General features: G+C 44.6%; 1 protein-coding gene and 1 non-coding gene across 5 annotated transcripts in view; one reads left to right on the top strand and one right to left on the bottom strand.

Annotated features, from left to right (window-relative positions):
* Window positions 1–19,306, top strand: part of DAPK1 (death associated protein kinase 1) — a 168,171-nt gene that overhangs the window by 38,639 nt on the left and 110,226 nt on the right. The gene's annotated exons all lie outside the window — the stretch shown is intronic.
* On the bottom strand, window positions 17,906–17,979 carry TRNAI-AAU (transfer RNA isoleucine (anticodon AAU)). Its single transcript has one exon. It is a non-coding gene; the product is annotated as a tRNA-Ile (tRNA).

Here is a 19,306-nt window from a genome sequence, read left to right as displayed (position 1 = left end):
TTCCTGTGGTGAGACTGGGTGTTGTAGAGTGAAAGTGTTTTAAAATACAGATTTTATTGTTATTCAGATACAGTTCAGCAGACCATTGCCACTGGATAAAGATAGTTTGTTACTCACAGTTCCCAAGAGGAGGAAGCATACCACATCATGGGGTGGGGGAGGCCTGTGGAAAGTACCTGGGTGGGTCAGGAGGCAGAGGAAGTGAGGGGAGAACTGGACAAGAGCCTTTATTGTGGTTTTTGCAGGAACGAATGGCCGAGGCAAAGTAAGCAGATTTAGGATTGGTTGGTTTGAATAATTTTAGGGGCTCTGGGGTGAGGGCTGTCTGCTACCTGGCCCTGGGGTAGTCAAGGGGGGGGGGGGGGAATAGTGGCCTGTGCATGTGAAAGAGGCCCTGGCAGGTGACTTGTTTACAGTCTCTAAGAATTGGCTCGCCCTGAGAGGAGCAATCCCTCCAGAGTTAGCAAGGCCCCAGATGTCAGAGCATCAGAATGCAGAAAAGAAAAAGGCTTGATTAATACAGACAGACAATGTGCTGACTTTGGATGACAAGATGCACATTCCTTCTCTCTCTTCCCACATCCTTTCTCTGTGCACCTCCCTTCCTTTCTCCTGCCCCATTCTCTCCCTTTCACCTCATCTCTTTATTTTCCTCATCCTTTCTTTTAAGGGAGGACTCAGATCGGTCAAGAAAAGGCTGCACTGATTGCAGACCTCTACATTCCATTGAACTTTGTAAGTAAAAAAGTCACCAGAGGGCACTTAAAAACATTAAATAATAATGACGATAATGGTGATGATAGTGCCTAAAACCACACTGCCATCTCAGCCAACCTTTTACTTACGAGCCCCCTGGCTTCCCTGGGAAAAGTTTCATTCGTTTCCTTTTCAGGACAAGCACTGTCCAACGGTGCTCTCTGTGATGACGGCAGTATTCTGTATCTGCACTGGGCACTGTGGTAACCACTAGCCACGTGTGGCTATTGAGCATTTGAAACGTGGCTGGTAAGGCTAGTTTTTGGGGTCTGCTGGGAGCTGCTGTCAATGCAAAGCTTCCACGCAAGGTTGTAAAGAATGCACTTTGTGGGAACTGACTACTGAGTGTCACTTTAATTTTCTGTAGTTGGTTGGTTTGGGTTGTCCTCAGGGTATTTAAGAATAGACATCTCTGAAGTGAAGAAAAAGTTCTTGCTGTTGTTTCCCATACCGTGTTGTTATGAAATAGGCATGTCACACAAATTAGTTTTAGAGTGGGAAAACATTTCTTACCGTTAAACAGTACATATTTCAACATAATGTTCCTTTGCTCTCAGAGTTAAATTTCCTTTGAAAATACCTTTCATTAAGCTTGCTTTTAGATCCTTAGTAGCACTGTCATGCGATTGTACTGACTGACAGTGGAACCTTGAAAGACATTAGACTGTGGGCATAGTAATAGTTTTCCACGTTTTATTTTGAAAATTTTCAACTCCATAGAAAATTTGAAAAACATGTGTCATGCATGCCCTTGTGGACATGACCTAGATTCTACAATTAACGTTTTGCTCTGTGTGCTTTATCACGTATCTGTGCATATCTATTTACACACCTAGCCTTCTAGCAAACTATCTTCATTGTTTTCATGTATTTCAGAGTAAATTGTGGATACCAGTATACCTCGCCCCCTGGAGAGTTCAGTATTTGTTCATGATTCTTTTCATGTGTGGTGAATTTTACATAGGGTGAAATACACAAACCCTACCCAAGTGCACCTTTTGATCGCTTTGACAAATGCACACCGTTGTGTAACCCAAACCCCTGTGAAGATAATTATAGAAGGTCAGCATCACCCAGGAAGTTCCCTCATGCCCCTTCTTAGTCATTCCCACCCCCACCTCTCCAAATGGTGTCCTAATTTCTTCACTATAGTTTGTTTAACCTGTTCTAGAACTCAGTGTAGGTGAACTTCGTAGTATATACTTTCTTGTGTAAAACTTCTGTTGCCAACTGTATTAGTTTGCTAGGGCTATTCTAACAAAGTACCACAGACTGGGAGGCTTAAACAACAGAAATTTGTCTCACAGTTCTAGAGGGTACAAGTCCAATGTCAAGGTGTTGGCAGGGCCATGTTCCCCCTGAAGGCATTAGGGAAGGGTATATTCCAGACTTTTCTTGTGGCAGCACAACTCCAGTCTTCATGTGGTGTTGTTCTCCCTGTGTCCAAATCTCCCCTTTTTAAAAGGACAGCAGTCATATTGGGTTAGGGCCCACCCTCCTCCAGTATGACCTCATCTTAACTAATTACATCTGTAATGATCTTATTTCCAAATGAGGTCACATGCTGAGGTACTGCTGGTTAGGAGTTCAACATAGGAACCTGGGGACAAAATTCAACTCAGAACATCAAGAAATGATTTTGAGATTTGCTTAGGGTGTTGCATGTGTAGTTTTCCTGGTTGCCGAGTAGTTTTCTATTGTAGAAGTAAACTACCATTTGTTTAGCCATTATCCTGTTGGTGGACACAAGTTTTGGCTGTTGTGAATAAAGCTGCTAGGAACATTCTTGAATGAGTCTTTTTGGGGACATGTGCTTTTGTTTCTGTTGGATACATACCTAGGTGTGGAATGGCTGGCTCATTTCCTTCCAGCTCTTACCTACCGAGATTCATGTAAATTTCTGGCCTTCTGTTTCCACATGTGTGGAATGAAGATTATTAGACTAAATAGTCCTCAGGCCTGTAGTGGCAGCTGATAAGCAGATGCAGTCCCCCAGAGCTGCAGGGAAAAGGGGCACAGAGTCCCCCAGGTGTCCTTGGGGGCCAGCCCAGCAGGATGCCCTTGCATCTCTCCAGGGGGAAGTGATCAGCACCGGAACCTCTTGCAGGGCAGCTCAGGTCCTGATACACTGGCACAGAGAAGCTGTAACCAAACCAGAGGTGTAGCTACCGAACCCCAAAGAAGAATCCTGAAGATAAGCATCACCGAGGTGCTGTCATTGCCCAGGAGCGAGCACTGCTGATAGACACGCGAGCCTGAAGCAGATGCGGAGTTTCAGATCCTCTGTAGGACGGCGATCGGCAGGTGAATCTAGATGAAGAAGTGCACCTGGATAATCTCAGCTGCCAGTAAGCCCGGCGCTTCGTGGGCGCAGAGTCTGTGATAACCGAGATCAAATTCTGAGATGACCAGGGGGGCCGTATAACTCTGCCATCCAAGCCCTCCCACCCAGGCAGCTCACTTTTCAGGCTGCTCGTCAGGGAAATGTGACACTGTATGGGGCTCACTCTCTCCAGGACCCGGCAGGGAGCAGGCAGTAGAGGCTGCTGGTGGCTGGTGGCTGGTGGCCACTGCCTCGTGTGGGGACTGGTTAGGTGACGCTGTCCAGAGAACACTGCAGCTCTGCTCAGGGCCTCTTAGAGCCTCCCAGGGCTTCCTTCCCAGCCCCGCTGACCGTCCCATAGAAGAGAAAGGAGTAGAGTGTGTCGCCTGAGCAATGACAGGGACACAGCTGTCTGGAAAATAGGGTAGACACGACGCTCTGTGAAACTCTTGACTCAGCAGAATCATTTTCTCTAGCATCCTGGTAGAAATGGGCTCCAGGAACATCTCTTTTTGTAAAATACATACCAAAAGAATCAAACTACTTTCTTTTTTTTTTTTCCAGTGTGGTAAACATTTACCATTTTAACCATTTTAACCATTTTTAAGTATATGGTTCATTGCCATGAAGCCCGTTTATATTGTACAACCATCACTGCCATCCATCTCCAGAACATTGTCATTTCACCTTCCCCAACTGAAACTCGACCCACAGAACACTAGTGTCCATTCCCAGCCCTCCTTCCCAGCCCCTGGTAACTACTATTCTACTCTCTGTCTCTGAATTTAAGACAACTTTTGAGAAGACTTGTTTTATCCTTGACATTGTTATTTAAGTTCCAGCCAGCCAACTAGGCAGAACGCCATTCGTCAGACTTTTCGAGTATATTCTTCTTATATTTTGCCTTTGACCTAGGGTAGGGTTGGGTAATAGGGAATGTTTGATATGTATACCGCGACCTCTGACCCTCCTCCAGCATTGTCTCCATACGTCTCCGTAATTGTTACACACATCAGATTATCCATTTATGTGTCCTTTTCTATGAGCTCCTTGAAAACATGGACCCTGTTTAATTTGTCCTCATATCCCCAACATGGGGCACTATGTCTGGCATGGATGGTGCTCAGTATTTATTGTTTTAAATAAATATTCCCCAGATGAGGGTGACGAGAAGAGGAGGAGAAAGACTGGGACACATGGCCTGTGGGTGGAAAGGAAGGCAGGAAAACACCCCTAATATGTGCTTTCCACTGAGCTTTGACATATCCAACAGGATAAAAGGAACTGGATCAGGAAACTTTGCCATAAATTAAGTGAACTCTTAACATTTTGGGGACCCCTCCTTTGAGAATAGTTGAGAGCTATATACCCCGTTCTCAGAAAAATGCCCTCAAATACACAGACACATAGCCCACAGGGTCAGCTAACTCACAGACCCTCCCAGCTCAGAAATCCTGTCCTAACAGGTAAAAAAAAATAGGATTTTTATTTTCATCTAAGCAGCTTAGTTCATAAAGAACTACTGACTCATTATTAAAATTTTGCATTTGCTTTTGCCATCAGTAATTTCTTCAACAAGCACAAGGAAGTCAAAGGAGGTTATTCCTGAATGCAATTACACTGATGCTTTTAAGGGTTTTCTTTTAAATTATCATTCTCATCTTCTGCTCAAGGCATTTTTTTAACTCAGTAGCAATCATTAATTTAAATAATTGTGAAATGCTGGAAGAAGCAGTAAAAATAAAATATAACACCAAGAGAGTCATCTTCCCTTCATCTAGAAAATTCAATTTAAGGAAAAAACCCTTTCTTTCTAGACATAACAGTGACTAAGCCTGAGCACTCCCTCTAACTCAGCAGGAAGATGGGGGGCCCAACCTAGTAACTCTGTACACTATGCCTCCCATCGCCATGTGACAAGGGTGTTCGCTATGCTCCCTCGACAGGACAGTTCCAATTGGTCCTGTAGTGAGGGCATCCAGGGAGACCGCTGATCTCCATAGCAACCTGGACCCAGTGAGCAAAGCCCATCAGCTGTTCTGGGCTTGCTGACTGTGGGAGGGATGGAGGCAGCCGTCCGGCCCTGGCTTCCTGTGCTACCTCCCTGGACACCACATAGCACAGGGCTTCTGCTCTCGGCCTCAGCGGCTTCTCCAGGAGGTCTTGAGACAGAAGCCCAGCTGGTGACAAGTTCTGTGCCACCACCTGCAATGAGGTTGTAATGATGGCCCTGTAGATGGTTCAGCAAGCCAAGTGACATGCTGGACACAAGGAAGAATCATGGGACCAGCCTCTCAGAGCCTGTAGCAAAGCCAATGTGGGAGAGCTGTGTGCTCAGGGCTGCCTTGCTCACCATTATGACTTTTAGAATGGGGGGTTTATATAACATCCTTTTTTTTCCAGCAAAGTAAGTTCCTTATTTCTGAAACTCATGCTCCCAAAAGACCCAGTTCCTGATCTAACTGACCCATGAGAGCCTTCTGTAATACAGTGCGTTTTTAATAAGTTATAAAATCAGAAAGCGATTAGGTCAGAACTGAGCCTGATCTTAACCTTTGAAAACCATGTATCCGTCCTTCCTTTTGTCCTCTGTTTTCTCGCTCACAGGCACAGGGTAAAGATGACCCTGGGGTCACCTAGTACTCTTCCTCAGGAAATATTAGTAAATGAAACAAAAACCAAAAAAGTAAATTAAAAAATTTTAAACCCCAAATTTTAAAAACTAATCACTAGAAGCACCTTAAAACTTACTTTTAAACACAAATATGCAATCACGCAAGAGCATACTATTAAGAAATTTGGCTAACTAAAAGGCAGGTGAGTTCCCCATCTATATGATTAAACAATCTATGGGAAAATCATTGTCTAAAGGAATGGACATAGTCACGTGCTGCCACTGTGGGAGATGTTTTATTCTTACAAAGACAGAGAAAACAAGATATTATGAAGGAAGAAAAAAGATTGAATGCGACCATCATAATTATTGCTGAGGAGCAAATGAAGAACATTTATTTACATTCTAATCTTGGTCACTGGGACTCATCAGTGATACAGGAGAAAGCAATTTGGGGTGAACATTTCAAAAACAATAATTGACATGACTGAGTAGCTGTGTGGGTTGGACATAGTGCCGAGTGCTGTTTCATGTATTATCTCATTTAATCCTTCCAATAGCTCTTGAGGTAAATCCAAGTATTATGTTCATTTTATGGATGAGGAAACTGAGGCACAGAGTGGTGACGTACCTTGCCCAGGCTTCCCTGGTCAAAGGTGTCAGGGCTAGGTAAAAGTGGGCTCATACCCACCTTGCATGCGGCCTCTCATGCTACTCATAGTAGGCTTCAGTTTGCTCTCTGGCTCATTGATTTATTCACCAGATTTGATGGAAAAGTTTCTAATGCTGGTCAGTATTCTGGTCCCGGGTGTACAGCAGTGGCCAAGACAGTCTGACCTCATGGTGCTCCTGCCTGGTGGGGCGGAGGCAGTTGTCAGGGGATAGGGTGGGAAAGGCTGTGGTATTCTCCTGCCGAAACCCTGTAAAGGGGCCTCAGATGCCGGTTCATGGAGGGGAGCCTTGGTCTCTGAGAGGGAAAGTCATTTGCCCAGGGCCAGGGCACTTAGAACATGGTGGAGAGGATTCCAACGCAGGCCTATGTGGTTCCTCAGCCCTTGTGCTCAGGAGTATCAGCTCCTCTAGGTTTTGCTTAAAGAGGTGGCAGAATTGCTTTCCCTTGTCTTGCTCTCAGTAAGTGTCCAAGACTGGAACTGACTTGCTCCTGCCTGATTGCAGTGGGTTCGAGTCACAAAGGCAGGACCTGTGGACTTGCCTTTCTGAGTTTGTGTCCATGAGGGGCTGGCCCAGTAGTTGAAGGGCAGGGTGCAAAGAGCTCTGAGCCTGGTCGTGGAAGTGGATGGATGACCTTTAGTGTTTTCCCTCTGACCTCCGGCTGCTCACATCCCCTAAGGGACAGGAAAGAAAGAGGAAGTTAAAGCCTGGTCTCTACCCTTCTCCTATCCCCATGGCTGCTAGGCAGGAAGGAAGGGGCAGCATCTCTCTCAGCAGTGTCTTCTCTAGCTCAGTGTCTGTCTGTGTGAGGCCAGTGGTTTTCAAACCCTCTCTGATCTCAGAGCCTTTTGTTCCAAGCGGATGTTACCTGGGAGCCCCACATCCACCAGGCAACCTTCTGAGAAACACATGGGATCCCCTGGAAAGAGTCTGGAAACCCAGGATCTGCTTTTTCCAACATGGTTAAACCAAAGGAGAATCCTTGTCCCCTGTCTCCCCATCCAGCCCCCTATTCACTACATCCGGTGCCTTCTGAATGCAGAGCATTCCTCCTGAAGAAAGTTACTTATTTATTTCTGTGACTCAATACTCTTTTTGAGAGCTCTAAAGCCATGCAGATTAAGAGATTATACATTTAAAATAACGTTGAATGTTCATAGGTCTTACTGACAAATTATCTTGGGGACAAAGTCATTAAATGCTTTTCTATCTCCCACAGAATCTCCCTCTTTTTACTTAAAACATTACTCATTAAGAAGTATTCTATTAAAAGAAAAATGTATTGGGTTTTTTAGAATACCTAAACCTTTAGGCAGGTGTGTCTCCTCGATAAATCAGCAGTCCTTTGAGTGTTTTCCTTCTTTCACTTACCCAACCATAATCAATCTTTAATTTTAACTTTAATGATCAGACTTGTGCCAAAGAGCCCAATGTACAGTAGTAACTGGTAGTTAGTTCATCACATGTCCGATTACCTCCCCTGCCCCTTGGAAGCCAAGTGCAGGAGGCAGGAGATCTGTCTGGTTTCACATCTTGGTCACAGAATCTGCTGGTGGCTGGTGTCTTATCTGCACAGCGGGCCTCTTAGCCTGTCAGTGTCCTCCCTGAAGCATCCCAGGAAGATACAAAACAAAATGGGTCATGTCCTTTTGTCATAGCAACCCATTGAGCAGCATCACAAAACGTGAGGATAAACTCACAGATCAATGGGATAAAATAAATAAAGAAGCTTAAAAAGGAAATGAAGGGATATATTCTAGTATATTCTAATAACCTTTAACTAAAAATTTGAAACGAATAGAGGATTTTGGAGTCACTTGACAATGTGCTCGCCACATATAAATACACATATGTATATGCCACACACAAATATACACATGCACATAGCCACACAAACACGTGTGTATGTTCATATACGTGTGTATGTCCACAAATAAATATGTGTATATGCAGACCCACAAATATATGCATGGATATGCCCACACATATATGTCTGCAGACATAAGTACACACAGGTGTATGTGTCTATACATAATAAACGTGTACATGTCCACACGCATGATATGCATAGCCATGTATAGATATGCAAGGAGCAGTCATTGCATGTAACGTCCCTTTTGAGAGAAATGAACCATTCCCAGGTACTAGCTGGTCTCTGGGTTTCTGCTGTCTATTAGTCTATTACTGCAGAGTAATAGAGGGGCTACAATGGAAGGGGTTCCTGTTGGCACAGGTAGCAGTTTCCTTCTGAGGACTCCTCACTTGCCTCTTGAACAGCCTCCCGGGGCCAGTGGAGACTCAGCCAGAGCCTGCTCTGGGCCTCACCCACCCATCTGGGCTCCCACATGTGGTCCCCATTCCCACGTTCCCGTGGGCTGGTAGGAGAAGGGCGACCAGATCACCCTGAGCCTGGTCACCGTGCCTGACACCTGAGGACCACCTGGAGGTGCAGCCCATTTCAGTTGTTTAATCGGAACCTTCTGCCCTTCCTGGGAGTGGGGAGGGTAGATGGTCGCAGGGAGAGGAGTGATTCACCATCTGCCTCTGCAAGGAGTCACAAGTGTGCATGTGTTTGTGTGCATGTGTGCTCCAGCTACATACACCCTCTGCTCCCCCTGAAACAATAGCCAGCATACATCAAGCACCTACTATGTGCCAGGCATGTGTGCTTTATATGTATGATCTCATTTACTCCACTTAACCCAATAAATCAGTGCTAATACAAACCTCATTTTACAAATGAGGCAGAGAGAAGTTGTGTCATCAGTAGTGCTCCCAGAGCTCCAATGTTCCAGGAAGGCTCCTTTTCATCACAGTATAGAATCCGATGTAGAGTCCATGCCAGGGCTGTGCAGTGCCGCATTCTGCAATGATGGAAATGTTCTGTGCCATCCAGTGTGGTGCCCACTAGCCACATTCTCTGTCCCCTCCATTTCTCTTATCCCCCCCCTCAGTGTGTGACGTCTCCAGTCTCCTCTTCCCTCCTGTGCTCTTCTATCTTTAAATTTTTTGTTATATTTTTAATTGTGGTTACAATCACATAGCACTCAATTTACCACCTCAAACATTTTTAAGTGTGCAGTAGTGTCAAGCATATTCACATTGTTGTGCCATAGATCTCCAGAGCTTTTTCATCTTGCACAATGGAAACTTGGTGCCCATTAAACACTGATTTCCCCTCCTCCCAGCCCTTGGCAACCATCTTCCTACTTTCTGTTTCTCTGATTTTGAATGCTATAGATAAGTACCTCATATGAGTGGATTCATACAACATTTGTCCTTTTGTATCTGGTTTATTTGACATGGCATAATGTCCTTGAGGCTTGTCCATGTTGTAGCATGTGACCAGCTCTCCTTTCTTAAAGCTGAATGATATTCCACTGTCTGTGTATACCACATTTTCTTTATCCAGCCATCCTTTGATGGACATTTGGGCTCCCTTCTATCTTACCTTTTCTTCCTTTCCCTCCCATTTTCTCCAAATATAATATGTAATTAAAATATCTAGCTAATTATTGCATTAGAAGAGGAGCAGTTGGTGCTTATTTCATATTTTATTTGCTTATTTTTTTGTTTGTTTTTCCCCTTTCTTCTGCCTCCCCCAACCCCCACTCCGGTTCAAGCTGTTGTCTAGTTGTGTAGGACACAGCTCCCTGGCCCGTGCTGGTATTATGAGCCTTGTGCTCCCCAATCAGCCGGCCAATCACGATGGGCTCCTGGTGGCACAGTAGCCCACAGCCTGGGCTGCTTACGCTGTTGTTGTTCACAATCTTAGCTGGAGGGCACAGCTCACTGGCCCATGTGGGAATTGAACCGGCGGTCTTCAGCATTAGGAGCACAGCGCTCCAACCACCTGAGCTATCGGGCCAGCCCTTATTTCATATTTTAGGAGCAGCAAGAGATGTTCTCCCCCATCATTACCCCAAATGTACCAAATATGTTTAGCCAGAGTGGATTTTTAGTCTAATGAAAATTCCCACTGATTTTTAATTTGTGTAGACAAAATTGACTTTCCCTAGACAATAGAAATTGACTTACCCTAGACAAAAAAACAAAAAACAAAACCCCCAAGCCTGCTGTAGGACGACCGTATTTGGATGATAGGTTGGACAGGCATTGCATTTGGGTCAAATTTGGGTAAGTTGGGTGATAGTAGTTTAGATAAGTTAAGGATCAGTTTTTCTCTTCTACAAAAGTGGGAAGGAAGGTAGCCTAGTGTGACATGGCAGCCCCTCAATGCCGTTAAAGACTCAGGCTCTTCCTGGGTTTCATCCTTAGAGATGAGGTCACTGTCATCAGTGAGGTTCCATGATGGTCACCAAAACTCCATCCCCCATGCCCATGGCTTGGGCAAGAGGAATGGAAGTGTAAAGGGCAAAAGAGGTGTGTGCCTGCTTCATCCGCTCCCTTAACAGGCTTCCCCGGAAGTGCCACCCAGGGCTCTGTTCACTTCTCATCAGCCAAAGCAGGGAAATGAGGCACATTGCTGCCCTGAACAAAATTCAGTTCTGATAGGAAGACAGAAGGGTATGGACATAGGGCAGGCCACCAGCAGCTCCTCATTCACCTGGTGATCTTGAGCATCTGCCCCCTTGGGGTTCAGGTCATGGTACTAAGAATTTGGAGGCATAGACCCCTTTCATATGGCCTGCCCTTCATACTAGAGGCATCCAACTACCTTTTTTTTTTTTCTTCTTTTTTTTTTTTTTTTTGCTGCTAGAGCATGCCAGCTTCCTTTCCCTTAGTGCAGACTCTAAATTCTTCCAAAAATAGAGGGAAGGGTGCATTGTATCTCTGGTCTCAGTTTCTTTGTGTGTCTGGTCATGGAGAAGTGTGGGATAAAGTGGATGCCTGTGAAAACTTCTGGATGGGTCTGTTTTAAAATTCTTCTATTTAAATGGGTTTTAAAATGTGAAAGGGAAATAAAGGGGTTGGCCCCTTAAAGAAGTCTCTTTCAGATGATAGTTCATCAAACTGCACTTTACTAAAGACACTCATTCATAGTGATTAGGTCTTCATTAAAAGGGATGGGGAACAGTTATTGAAGCTTGTTTGCAGAGACCGTGATGGCACCAATGGCACCAATACTCTCGTGGTTTGAGTAGAGGTGTAACTTGATCTTTCCTCCCTGCTTCACTGTGGGTCTGTGAAGGAAGGGGGTGCAGGGAATGCTGGAATACAGTAAGTCCTGGATCCTCAAAGGAGAGAAACAGGACCTGGGTGGGGGTCGAACCCTACTTCTGAGGGTTCAGTTGGAGTACCAGAGAATCTAGTCACAGTTTCACTTCTGAGTCTCTGTAAGCAGAAGTTACAGGCTTTGAGCAACCAGGAGCTGGCCTTTTAGGGAGATACAGCTGTAGGAGAGGGAAAAGAAACCTCATGCGGAGTGGGGGGCAGGGGAGACACATGCCCAGGAGCCCTCAGACTAGCTCTGCAGAGGCAGAATAGGCAAGTTCAGGGTGCAGGAGAGACAGCAGGTAGGCCAGAACTTGGTTGCACACAGTGCATGCACTAGTGTCAAGAGACAGTCCTGCCTACAGGACTTGGGCCAGGAACGAGCCCAGGAAAACAGCCTGGGTTTTACACCTGGGTCTACTACTTATTCAAGGCAAATGATTCACTCTTTGTCCCTCAGGGTCACGATTGTGAGTGAGATAGCCTCTGGTCTCATGATCCAGACTTGGGGATTGCTATCAAAGGAGTAAAAGCAGGGGTCCTGTGGCAGGTAGGGAACTTGATATGCCCCAAGCTCTCCCCCTTAGCCCAGTAGCTTCTGTGGATTTCCTGTAAAGAAAGGAAATAAAGCAGTTTCCTAAACTCGAGGCAAGCAAGAAGAGAGAAGTAGGAGTGATTAGCCAGAGGGAAGTGGAGAATAGCATAATGATTGACGATTAAACTGCTTAAAACCAGGAGATATCTTGCTTAAAATGGACTAGCACTTTCTTCAACATAGCAGTTAAAGATAGTTAGATGTTCATCATAGTTATATTAAGGTAGGATGAGCAAAGGGATGCTGCTGTAACAAACAATGCCGATGGCTAATGTGAGTTAGCTGGAGACTCTGGCTCATGTCCTAACTACAGGACTAAAGCTAACAGAGCCTCTATCATCTGGAAAATTGTAGTCACATTGGTGAGGGAAGAGGATATGGCAAATATCCTCTTCAAGGACTAGCTCTTGAAGCTTTCATCTGGAACCACCACAAGTACTTCAGCTTACATTTCATTGGCCCAAAGAAGTGACATGGCTGTGCCTAAGTTGAAGAGCATATGGGGGATGCCCTTCCATTATACCATGTGCTGAAAGGAAAGGACCCTGAAATAGTGATGAGTAACACTGCCACTGTAGTTACTTTAATAAAGATTTACATTTTTACAGAAAAAAGTTCACGAACTGGGTCACTTGATAACCCCAAATCCTTACATTATTTATACCCGAAGAAAGTTGAGATTGCCCGTATAACCTCTGACCATAATGTTTCTCTTAATTTCAGGCATGTCCAGAAGGAAATAAATCTTGCCAAGTCTAACTCATAAAATGATAACTTGTCAGCTACCCAAATTAGGAAGACAGATTGAAACAGCAGTCTGTTACTATTGCAGAGTAAAGACAATTTGCTATGTATTAAGCTTAAACAGTAATTTAAAGAGTATTCTGCCCAGATATGATAACTTGCTCTGCTTTTTTTATGGAACCAAAAGCAAGTGCTGACCTCTTAGGCCTTTTTACGTCCTTCATGACAAATGATGGGATTGGAGTGAAGGTTGGAAAATGGAAAGAGAGCAGCAGTCCGCCTGCAGATTTATTACTGGTGAATTTTGGGGCAGATTCTCTTTGTGAAATGATCATGTTTTTATTCCGTCCTACTGAAGTTTTTTGTAAGCAAATTAGACTTTATTCTTTGTTAACTGTACCTTCAGGCATTATCTCTTGGTAAATTCTAATTCCTATGTTTATAAATATGTGCATTTGTGAGAATTGATTAATCCATGTGAATTTATTAAACACCCATCGTGTGGAAAGAACTATGAGGGTTGCAATTGGGAGTACAAAGGTAAATAGGATTTTAAGCTCTTGAATGCTTTTGAATTTAAAGGGCTCACAGATAAAGTGTGAACACATGCATTAACAGTATCTCTTTGCACTCTGGAGTGGATTGTAATATTCATGGTCCTCAGGGAACCTCCCTGTGCCACACCTCTTGGCAGTTTGGCTTTGCTGTTCTTCCCCACCTGTTGGGTCTGGGCTGGCCTGTGGCTTGCTCTGACCAGCAGAGTCCTGCAGAAGTGATGCTGTGCGACTTCCAAAGTTAGACCTTGCTTTCTTAGGACACTCTACTGTCATGTAAAGAAGCTCTGGGTAGCCTCCTGGAGGATGAGAGGCATGTACAGGGAAAGGCCCAGCTGACAGCCAGTACACACCACCAGACATGTGAGCGAGGCCATCGGACCCAGGCAGCCCTAGCCAATCCCACCGACTGCATACATGTGAAGGAGCCTGGACAACACCACGAAGAGTGGACCACCTGTCCAGCAGAGCCCAGCCCATATTGTAACCCTCAGAACTGTGAGCATGGCAATGGTTGTTATTTGGGTGTGTTTTGTGCCCAGTGGTTGACCTTTGCCCACCCCCTGCACTTCCCCTCTGTGATGGCCACATAGCCTTTGCCATTCCCCAATGTAATGTGATTTTGGTACCTTCTTGGACATGTTCTCCCTTCACTCTAGAATGCCTGCTTCCCCTTTTCCTCCTTGGAACTTCCTCGTTCTATCTTCAAGACCCAAGTGTCTCTCCTGACTCCTCCTGGAGCCCTCCATACACAACTCTGTTACTGGTACTTTCTCCATTGCCCTGTGGTTGTTTACAGGATAGTATCTCCCATTGGATGCTGACCTCCTACGGGAAAAGGCTGTTCATGGACTCTTGGGCCCTACTCCACTCCTGGCACGCAGTGGGGCATGGTGGGCCATTGGGTGACAAGGCATGGAGAAAGCCTACTATGTGAGGGTGAGCACCACACTGGGAGTCAGTGCTATTAAGTCTTGTATACAACTGGACACCATACAACAGTGCTCCTTAAACTTCAGTAATGTGCTCATTAGTCATTTGGGATCTTATTTAAATGCAGGTTTTGATTCAGTAGATCTGGAGAGGGGCCCAAGAGTCTGCATTTCTAATGAGCTCCCACTCTTCACACTTTGAGTAACAAGGCGACAGAAGATAACCCAAGTGCCCAATGGAGAGATCAGTGGTGACATAAGTCCTCGGTGATTCTTGGAGATAAATAATAGAGATGAGTCTTGGCAGTGATGCCCATGACCAGAGTACTAAGAAAGTGAGTCTGATTATTTTTAGGGTGCTTTAGTTGAAGAGCAACAGTAGAAATGGATATTTATTGGGAAAGGAATGTTCTAAATAAACTCAGATTTTTAAAGGACCTACCAAAAATAAGGTGGGGAGACTCAGTTATATAAGTACTATTTGTTCTGAATAAGAACGAGGATGATCGGATAGACAACATTGGTTGGGTTCTTAGAAGGATAAAAGGAAAGCAGTGAAGTCAAGGAGCTGTTCATATTAGGTGAGCCTTATTTTCTTAAATGAAAATGTCACTTCACTGCTGGAACAGAGAGAGATAAGTAGTCATGTCATACAGAGCATTTTCAGGAGGGTGTTTGACAGTGTCCTTCCTGAAACAGATCCCATGATCAATATGGGAAGAACATGTCCATTTGGAAATGTACAGTGTGTACATTTGGAAAAATATCTCTACATTTTGGTGACTGGTTGGAAAGCAAAATAGTAAGAAAGCTGATTGATGAAAGTTTACCAATGCAAAGAGAAATGCCCTAGAATTCATGTTGGCAGTTCATCTGAAGATGTACAGGGACTGCTTATGAAATCTAGAGTTTCTTCCAAAAGAAATTGTGAGATTAAAATATACTCTTCCTATTGGAAAGCGAGTGAAGGCAAAGTCGAGGGGGCCTGGTAGACTTTAGAAATGCTTGGCATTTCCTCCCATGGTTGCTGGTGCCAAGTCAATCTGTAGCTGATGATTGTCTTGAATATGTACTCAAATTAGCTGTGTAGCAGGCCATCTGCCGTCTCCTCCAGACTTGGTTGATAAGCCCTGGAAAAGGGAAGTCCTGCCAAAATGCAAATAACCTACTAAACTGATAATATAGGTTTGTGGGGGGTGGGGTGGGGAAGGAATAAGTGACTATCTTCTCAGCCCCTCTATGTTTTTCCTTCCCACTGTGTTTTTTCTTGTTGGATAAAGACCAAGTGTGGATCAGGAGACCCTAGGCTCAATCAGAGATGCTGGGTCAGACCAAAAATCGTGAGGGAATGAGGAGGCTCAGTTGTGAGAATGTGTTTTGCAGCCTCCCAAACTAGTCTCTTCGTTTAAACTCAAGAACTGGCACTCTCTTGGTTCTACTGGCAGGCTTGCTGTGGTGGGAGCCCTCGTCACATGTGCACAATTCTGGGCACTGAGGTTGCAGTCTCTGCCCTCATGGAGCTACCACCTAGATTCCCCAGGTTGCCTTCTCATTAATCCATGAGCCCAATCCCACTTTTACCACCCCCCGTGGCTTCCTGCCCAAGCATGACTCAAGTTTTTCGAATAGCAGTCTTGAACTGATTGGACCACCGTCATTTACACGTGCATTCTGCTTTATAGTTTCCATACATTTTCATATTCACATTCATTTCCTTTTAATACTCATAGATACCCCAGAACCCATCACTGTTCAGTTGGAGTAGTAATACTAAAGCAACTAAGGCCCCACCAAGGAGTAGACGATAACCATCTAAGATCTCATGGCTAATGAGTAGAAGACCAAAAAACGTGGTTACACATCCTGTCACCAGTTCTGCCCCGTTAGGGTGAGTCACTGACTGAAGAAGACTTTGCAAGCTCCAGTGCCTGCAGGGGCTGTGCAGGTAGCAGCGATGAGGAGGCATAAAGCAATAGAGAGCAGTAAGGCCTGTGTCTAGCTGGAGAGCACAGGGCCATCCAAAGGGGGCAGCTGTTATTTACTGTGTGATTATTGACAACAGATTCAGTTCTTTTCAGAACACTCTATGGCTCAAACAAAAATCACCTGCACAACGCTCCAGTTTTGATCAATGAATTAAAGCAGCAATCCCTGGTGAGTGAGGCTTAGCTTCTTTTGAGGGTACTTGCATTTTAAAAGTTTGTTGCAGCAATTAATTAATGCAGTCCATCGGGGAGATATTTTTTCATCTGTATCATCTTGTGCCTGTTCTGGGTCCCCAGCTTCAACAGATCTTGGCTCAAGAGAGAGGGAAAATGAGGTGCAGTGTTCACGGTGTTGCCTTGCAGCTAAATTTCCCCGTCCTGTCTGCACAGGGTCTGAACCCCACAACTTGGCAGCCCCCCAGGATATTGAAGGGGGCTATCTAAACGTACCCTGGGAGATGCACAGAAGTCATTAAAAAGCCATTTTCTAAAAATCCTTGAAAAGGCGGAAAAGGGCTGTCTGAGCCTTCATTTATACTTTTGGGGTTGTTGCAAAACAGATCCACTTTTAAACTCCAGTTGTTAAATCATCTATGCCCAGTGTTCGAAGGAGGAGCTCTCCCTCGGAAAGGGCTGTTTCATCCCGGGCTGTGTAATGGGCCGATGACGAGCAGGCTTCATACTGAGAAAGGAGTTTCAGAGGACCATAGAATCAGCTCCTGAAGTGAAGTGTCCCCCTAGCAGGAGTGATTACAAAAATATTTGGGAGGAGGAGGAGGTTTCTCTTGATAGAGGAAACTCATTAGAGCCTCAGTGGTTCTCAGCCCAGGCCACTCAAGCAATCTCCTGAAAGCTTTAAAAACCATCGCTATGTGGGCACTAGCTCCCGGCACTGTGATTGAGAACCACTACTCCAATCTTGAGTTTCAGACTTGCACTGCATCCGAGTACCTGGGGAGTTTATTAAAATGCCGATTACTGGGTCCCCCCACCTGTCCTCTGAATTGGAACCTAAGGGAAGCCCTGGAATCTGTATTTTTAAAGACCTCACCTCCAGCCTTGCCCCAGGTGACCTTTGGCTCAGGTTGTGAGCAGCCCTTACTACAGCCTGGAATGGGCACCCACATCCAAACACACACACAAACATTCTGTTTGCAACTAATAAATAGAAACACTTGAATGTCCCACTTTAGGCAAGTACCTGAGGGGAAAATAGATTTCCTGAAATGGATGTCAGTTAAGGTGCAAAGGCTATGACTGCCAAATTCTTCACTGCTGGAGGGTAGGTAGGGTCAGGCAAGCTTTGTTTTGCGAAGGTGGCCAGCAAGAACTGGATCAGGCAGGCAGGTAGCAATGGCTTTCTGGCTAAACTTAGACTTTCCCCACAAGAGGTCTTCCAGTCCATTGGTCTTGTGTTCTTGCTTTCTGCTGCCAATGGTGGCTCCTAGGAATGGTGCCGGACAGTTGTCAATGCAAGACTGAAGCTGTTTGTCCCCTTTGCTTAGAGTGTGTGTGTGTGTGTGTGTGTGTGTGTTTTAAGGAGGGGGCAGCTCACTGGCCCATGCGGGGATCGAACCAGCAACCTTGGTGTTATTAGCACCACGCTCTAACCAACTGAGCTAACCGGCCACCCTGCTTTGTTCTTTTTAAGACTCCAGAAAACCGCTTTGCCCAAGGTGGTAGATTAAGTTTTATTTATTATTTTTTGATTAAAGAAATCACCCTGAAACACAGCTTTGACACCTCTCAATGTCATGATTTTATTTCTGGCATTGTAATATTTGTGTTTCTGGGTCTCAATGGGCTAAAAAAGCTTATGAAACAAAAGCAATTTCCCCCCCCACAATGGATTCTTAACACCCCTTATCTCTAAGTTTGTGATGCACTTTTGGTCTTTGCATAACTGAGTCACTTGCTAATATTTTGTTGTTGTTGTTGTTGTTACTTTGTGATAAGAGAAGAATTTCTGTGAGCTGCAGTCCAGGAAAAAGAAGTTACAAATACCGTGGATCAAATACCCCTAAGCCTGTATGGACTCCTGATCTCATTTTCCTCCTGTATTTACAGGAGACACACTCCATTCTGACTGGTTAGGCCTATCCACTTGAAACATCCCTTCTGATTTCAACCTTGTCTAATAATTAACATTATTATGAGATCCCATAAGTTGTCAGTTAGAAAAGTGGAGAAAAAGTACATTTAGGGAATAAATTTTATTGCATCTCAAAATGGCTTTGATGTAAATCTACTATATGTGTCTTTTTATAAATTGTCAAACACTTTGCTTTAACTCCAAAACTATTACCCTCCAGTTGGGCCATGCTCTTTTCCATTCTTTTTGTTATTTTGTTATGCAAATAAATAGCCAATTGCACACACTGCAGACCTGTATAATTCCTTTGACACCCTACGTAGGTAGAGAACTTTTGTGCAGGGTGTAAAAAGCCTGCTCAGCATGTCCATTTCTCGTGCATTTCTTGATGGAAGGGAGTCATCATTTACGACAGCCATTTAGGAGATTTTATTCCAAAGACTGTTTCCTGTTTGTATACCCAAAATGCCTGATTCCCCAGATTTTGGGGGACAGGAGAAGTAGAGAAACCATTTGAGTCTCAGTGATTTCTTTTTCTCATCCAGAGTGTCATATGCTCAATTTGTTTTCCTTGCTTACATGTGGAACTGACCCCTAAATGTGCTGATAAGAGAGAAATAAGTAAGCAAACGCTCCCAGGGTTTGAGGCTGATATAAAAGTCACTTGGTTTCAGTGAACCGGACTAGAACACGAGCCTTTTGTTTGCTGTTGAAAGTTTAGCACTTGAATTTCGGGTTGGGCTGTTCAGTTCACTAAGGAAAATGTGGACACCTCATGCCAACGCCTGTTTTCTTTAGTCCCTGAGAATGGGAGGCATTGTGTGTTCGGTACACACAAAAAAAGCCAACAATGACTTAATTGTG

This window comes from Rhinolophus sinicus, chromosome 16 (assembly GCF_057876585.1).
Source record: "Rhinolophus sinicus isolate RSI-liver-muscle chromosome 16, RSI-T2T, whole genome shotgun sequence".
In the NCBI taxonomy this organism is placed as follows: Eukaryota; Metazoa; Chordata; class Mammalia; order Chiroptera; family Rhinolophidae; genus Rhinolophus; species Rhinolophus sinicus.
The sequence above is the reverse complement of the archived record's forward strand: the minus strand, read 5'-3'. Positions and strand labels throughout refer to the sequence as shown.